Below are 6,886 nucleotides of genomic sequence, written 5' to 3'. Positions count from 1 at the left end.
TTTGAAGATACCTAAATATTTTTCTTTTGAATTCCTTATCAGAGAGTTTCAATGCTGCTTCTTCTCAGGGATATGTTCTGGATCTGTATCCTGTTCTCTTGTTTCTACCACTTTATGTTTCTTCTTTGTGTGGACTTTGATAGCCTGTTGTCTCTGAGACATTGTGGTATTTTTGTATTAAGATCTCTGTTAACTGTTTGTGAAGAGCAGTTAAGGGTGATTCAGGCTCTTCTTGGTGTTTTTTTTATCATTGGCCCACTGATGGAGAAGGAGGTGGTTGGCTATTGGTTAGTAAGTAAATTTGCAGGAGGTGTGGGTTAGTTGTGTCTTATGGGGACTGTTGCTGTCTCACACTCAATTAGACAAAAATTACAATTGAATAACCATCAAAAAACTAAAAGCACATGGACAAAAATATACCAAGTAATCACACAGGAACAGTAACTAAAAAAAAAGAAAAAAGGGAAAAAGAAGAAGATAAAAACAAGAAAACCTGCAATATATGATTATAGGGCAATAAGAGAAAAAAGGTAGAGAAGGAGAATAATGAAGATAAAATGGAAAAAAATGCAAAAAGAAAAACAAGGAACAGTGTTAACCATGGGAGAAAAAAAAGAAAAAAGGAAAAAAAAAATTGCACCCATGAACAGGGAAAAGAAAAAGAGCTGAAAACTAGGACCCAGGAGGTGAAGAATAAAAAATAATAGTAAAATGGACAAATGTATTATTAATAACAGTAGTTTTAAAACAGACAAAAACAGGCAAACTAAAAACCAGGAAAAAGAAAGAAAAAGAAAAAAATCATGGGAGGGTAAGGCAGGTCACCCAGGCTCTACCTCAGCACACAGACTGGGATGGAGTTCCTGCGGGGCCCAGAAGGTGGGTGGGAGTGGGGGATGGCTGCATCTCCGATCACCAAGGGGTGTGTGGTATAAGAGTAGCAAGAAAAATATTGCACCTTTTCAGTTGTCCAGGTCCAGAGTGTCCTTGGGGTTACTGGCAAGCAGAACTTGTTCTTAAGCCCCTGGAATCTTGGAGAGCGCTGTCTCTTTAAATATCCAAAATGGTCAAGCCACTTGTAAACGTTCAAAATGGTGGCGCCCTCCGGACAGGCAAAAGTCCACAGCTCAGCCCGCCTTTCTCTTCGCTTTTGCTTCGTGTTTTATTCCCCAGCCACCGTGGCAGTCTTCCATGCAGTCCCTGGCTAGCAGGGCTGATTTTTAATTCTTAGGTCCTACCAGACTCAGCACTCTCCAGACTCTCTGTGCCATGCCGTCAGGCTCGCTCAGGATAGCTGCCAAACTTCAACTCCTTATATCTCCTTTTTTGGTATTTTCATGCACATTCTTCTGCTAGTTGGGGTTTAGACCACTTTTATATCCTTCCCTTCAAGGCTCAGGGGTCCAGGATTATCTTCTATGTCTGTGTTAATTGGTTCCCCTTTTCTTTGTTGAAGAAGGTTTGTGCAGTCTTTCTCCCTGTTCCACCAACTTACCCTTAAAATTCTGATTATAATATTTTTTATAGAGATGAGCACATTATTTTGATGTTTTATTCTGTTTCTGCTTCAATTATTTCTTTTGTTTTTCCAGTTTATTTATTGGCGCTTGTCTTCTATGCTCAAGCCTTCCCTGAAATTATCAATTTTTTCCTGGCTTTTGATTCATTATTTTAAAATTAAAGTACTGAAGAAATAATTGGAAGCTTTGTGTGCAAGGAGCTCTGGTGGTATTGAAGTTAAAGCATTGAGCTGCTAATCAAACATTCAATGGTCAAACTCACCAGCAGTTCCACAGGAAAAATATGAAGTCTGCTTCCATGAAGATTTATAAGCTTAGGAATCCTATACCAAACCAAACCTACTGCTGTCGAGTCAGATCCGAATCATAACAACCTCTCCTTGTGTTTCCAAGGCAGTATGTCTACAGAAGTGTATTGTCTAATCTTCCTTCCAAGGAGTGGCTGGTTGGTTTTGACCTCCAGCCTTCTGGTTAGCAGTAAAATGCCTTCAGCACTACACCACCAGAGTTCCTCCTGACCCATGGAAATCCTGTAAGGAGGTTCTAATCTGTCCTATAAAGTCTCCATCAATCAGAATAAACTTGATTGCACTGGGTTTGGTATTGGGTTATATGAAGAAGCCATCAGGATCACTGGATAAACCATTTACTGTTTCTTTGGAGTATGTATAAATGTCATTGTGCTTTATTGTTGTTGCTGGTATTGGGGGTTAATTTAAAGAAACATCTTCCAATTTTCTCCAGAGAGCTGGGCCAGGAAGGAATAGGGAATTTAGCAATTTGAGTTTTAAGCTGGAGAAGGGGCTGGAGGACATCACCATTCAAGTCACATTGTTAATATAATAGTGCATTTGCTCCCATCACTTTCTACTGCTCCATGCACAGTAGTTTGGAATCTCTGGCTCAATATTCCAGAGAGCAAAGCTCCAGGTTCTTCTCACCAGGGATAGGGGAGGTGTGGTTGAAAGTGAGTAAAGTCAAAACCGGACTATTTCCCCCACCCTGGTTAAGGCAAATAATTAGAACAGATAGGACCCTGGTTGGGAATAAGTAAACATAATTACGCTCATCTATTTCCCCACCCCAGTTAAGACTAATAGGACCCCAGTTGGAGACAGATGAGTAAATACAACAAGCTCAGTTCCTTAAGAACTGAATGGAACAAAAAATACTCTTTCCTGCTATTTCCTTAGGCACAGGTGATAAATACGTTAATGTGTCTTAGAAAACAACTTGAAAATTAACTCTGGCCCACAGACATGTGCAGTAGTAGGACAGAGAGGAATAATGTTACTGGAAACTAATACTCTCCCCTCTGCCTAAGCCCTGATCAGCTTATGAGAGGAAGCCAATGTGACTCATCCTACCAGTATGCAAGTGCATTGACTCAAAATGCTACTGTCCCTTTAAACCAAGGCAAAGGAAATTTTAGCCAATCATCAACCATCTAACACCCTAATTCCTGAATTTTTTATGAATGTGCATAACCTTCTTTTCTGAAACCTACAAAAAACTGTAATTTGATGGAGTTTCAGGGAGTCAGATCTGAGTATGGATACCCCTGCCTCCTTTCATTGCCCCTTTGCAATAAATAATTGTCTCTCCTCTTAATCACTTGGTGTGTAAACTGCTTTGGTCTGACTGCACACCGGGCAGGGACTTGTGTTTGGTTCTATTTCAATTTGGCACTGCAGATGGGACCAAGGGTCTCTGACCCTCTGCCTGGAGCATGAGGACTCTCAGACAGACAGTGGAAATGGAACAGACCCGTGACAGACCCCATGAGCACTCACACACTGCTTTGTTTGAAGGTATGTAAGGGGTGCTGAGTCTGTGACTGTCTGCAGCGTCCTTGTCCTCTAGGCACTTTTGAGAGAAGAGAAAATTATTCTGGGTTTGAAAATGTCTATTGGTGAGTACAGATTCAATTCTGATCTGGCTTCTAGCTGATAGGGAGGTTGAGGTTTTGGTTAATGGCCTTAATTAACACATCTCCACAGGTGAAGCATTCTGGTCTGGCTTTAAGCTGATGTTGTTGTTGTTGTTATGTGCCGTCGAGTTGGCCCCGACTCAGAGCGACCCCTCCTTGGGTTTCCGAGGCAGTATCACTACGGAAGTAGGATTGCCCAACCTTCCTTCCGAGGAGGGTTTGAACTGCCAGCCTTCTGGTTAGCAGTCAAGTGCTTTAGCCACTATGCTACCAGAGCTCCTTAAGCTGATAGGGAGGTTGAAATTTTGGTTAATAACCCTAATTAATATATCTCCACAGCTGAAGCACTCTTAAGACTCTATACTTTGGTCTGGTCTGGCTTTAAGCGATAGAGAGGTTGAAATTTCGGTCCTTAGTTGTTAACCTCAATTGAGATCATCTCTACAGCTGAAGCATTGTTATTCTGGTCCAGTTTGGTTTTGGTTTGGTTTATGTGTGGGTTTACTGTAGCTCATGTGTTTCTTAGGGATTCTTTACCTTGATCTGTGGTGTGTGGATGAAAGTGTGGGTACATGGCAGCCCAGCTGTCATTTAGTCTGGTCTAGTTTGGTTTGGTTTGTGTGTGGGTGAGAAATAAAAAGTTTTAAGTGGCGGCCCAGGTGTCTTTTAATTGAAATCTCTCCACAGCCCACGTGTTTTTTTAGGGATCCTTTGCTCTGCATTCTGGTCTGGCTCTACTTGATTTGTTTGTGTATGAGCTAGAGTGTGTATGTTTGGCACCGGTGCAACAGTTTCAAGTGAGAGTGGACATAAGTGTGACTGGAAAATTGGCAATCAAGGTTCTATACCAGAATGCAGCCCTCTTAACTGTATTCTGAAAAACTGGGCTCATTTTGGCTTTGAGCCTATAAAGTTGGAAAAAAAAAATGGTATTTTTCTGCAACACCATCTGGCCACAATATTGGCTCGAGTCTGGGGATAGATGGCCAGAAAATGGGAGTCTGAACTATGATGTTATCATGCAACTAGATTAGTTTTGCAAAAAGTATCAAAAGTGGGAAGAATTGATTTATTTGGAACTATTCATGACCCTGTTTCAGAACAAGTGTTTACAGAAACAGTGCGGGGTGATGGTTGTATAACCTAAAGGGAAAGTGGATTTTAAGGGTGTCTTTCAGGACTCTGAAGACCCTTATGTTGATTCTGTTCCTCCTCCACTGCCCCTCCCTCATACCTCCCAGAGTCAGGAAACTATTCACCTATGACCTAAGTCTAAGGGAATTTTGATTGCAGAACCTCCTAAAACTCTGGTGGTGTTATATCCCCCTTTACTTGATAGTACCCCAGATACCATTCAGAAAGTGGGTGCCCCTCAGGAAATGGTCTCCCCAGCACACACTCAGAGTGGTGTAAATTTTGGCCAGGGGTCTAAGCCAGATCCTTCAGGGCAATACATGTTATGGCAGGTTCCAGCCGGTTTAGATCATGAAGGAAATCCTGAAGGTTTCTTTTGGACTCATGTGCCATTCACCATGCTGATTTACTAAATAGGAAGAGTATGATGCTCACTTATACGAAGAATCCAAAGTGAACGGAAACCTTAATCACCTTCATATTTTCAGTTTATTGTCCTAATTGGGCTGACATTAATATGTTACTAACTACCTTACTCACCCCTGAAAAGAGGTGGATGGTATTAGAGAAAGCTAGAGCAGAAGCTGACAGACTTCACAACCTCCAGCCTGAAAGCCTATTCAGGGTCCAGCCATCAGGCAGTGCCAGGAACAGATCCAGAGTGGGATCCTAATGCCCCAGGGGACAGAGCTAGGTTGGCTCATATGAAAGAGTGCATTATCATAGGGCTCCAGAAGGGGGTCCCAAAGAAGATTAATGTCTGCAAAGTTCAGGAAATACAAGGCCCCAAGGAAAATCCTTCTGCTTTCCTTGAGCAGGTGTATGAGGCCTACTGTTAATATACTGACAGTGACCCAGATGACACTCAGAACACTCATATTATCAACTTAAATTTTATAAGCCAAAGTGCCCCCAATATACGGCATAAACTCCAAAAATTAGAAGGGGGACTGGGTATGAATACTTCTCAACTTGTAAGGTTGTTTTCAAGGTCTATAACAACTGATACCAGGAACAGGAGAAACAGAAGCAAAGAGACATGATGCAACAGGCTTCCCTGCTGGCTGTGGTGGGAGGCCCACCACGAGGTCAATCCTATCGGGTAAGTCTCAATGGACCCCCAATGAATAGAAAGGGTGCAAGTCAAGCTCTTCCTTGAGGGGGCTGACCAAGAAATTTGGGGTCTCAACAGTGTGTTTACTGCAGGAAAGATGGGCATGGGAAGAGGGAGTGTCCAGAGTGAGCTCTCCAAACCCAACCAAAAGGGGCCCAACAGATGTTAAGCACAGTTGACAGCAATCAAGAACAACGGGGCCCAGGGGGTCCATTGTAGACTGGGCAGATTCCTACTTCCCAAGAGGAGCCCTGGGTAGCAATAACTGTGGTAAAACAGCCCATCAAATTTCTACTGGACACAGGAAACTTACCCAGTTCTAAACATCCCCAAGGCCCCTTTGTGTCAGAAGACTACAAACATCACTGGAGTTTCAGGAAAAAATACGTGTAAAAATTTATTCAACTTCTTGAATGCCAGGTGGGAAACATTGTATTAACTCATAGTTTCTTATACATTCTTGAATCACCTGTCTCTCTGTTGGGTCAAGATTTACTAATGAAATTAAATGCTCAGATTACTTTCTCAGCTAACAAGCTCCAGGTGGATGTTGATCCTGCCCAGGGATGGGTCTTGCAAGTGGATCTCCTACAGCTGCCCACAACTGATCCTGAGATAATACTAGAAGAAATTCTGCAGCGAGTGAACCCAGAGATATGGGCTACAAGAGTTCTGGGCAGAGCTATCACTTCAACACCTGTCAAGGTAGGACTGAAACCCAACTGTAAACCTCCCAATCTCAAGCAGTACCTTCTAAAGAGGCCAAAAAAAGAATAAAACCCTTGATTGAGGCATACCTAGCACATGGACTAATTCGACCATGCCAGTCACCATATAATTCCCCCATACTTCTGGTGAAGAAACCAGGCACAGGGGAATACCGGTTTGTGCAGGACCTAAGAGCAATGAACCAGGCAGTAGAGGATGTTCATCAAGTAGTGCCCATTCCATATATTCTACTCACCACACTACCAGGAGACTATACTTGGTTCACAGCTTTAGATTTGAAGGATGCCTTCTTCTGCAATCCCCTTGATCCCCAGCCTCAAGAGTTGTTTGCGTTTGAATGGGAAGACCCTAAGACAGGGAATATCATTCAGTTCTGTTGGACTGTAATCCCACAGAGGCTCAAAAACTCATAATATTCCTTTGGGTAAGCCCTGGGGAGAGAATTGAGGGACCCACAAT

The sequence above is a fragment of the Orycteropus afer genome, unplaced genomic scaffold (genome assembly GCF_000298275.1).
Source record: "Orycteropus afer afer isolate SDZICR_OR568_19922 unplaced genomic scaffold, OryAfe1.0 scaffold00563, whole genome shotgun sequence".
NCBI lineage: Eukaryota > Metazoa > Chordata > Mammalia > Tubulidentata > Orycteropodidae > Orycteropus > Orycteropus afer.
Note: the sequence above shows the minus strand (reverse complement) of the source record.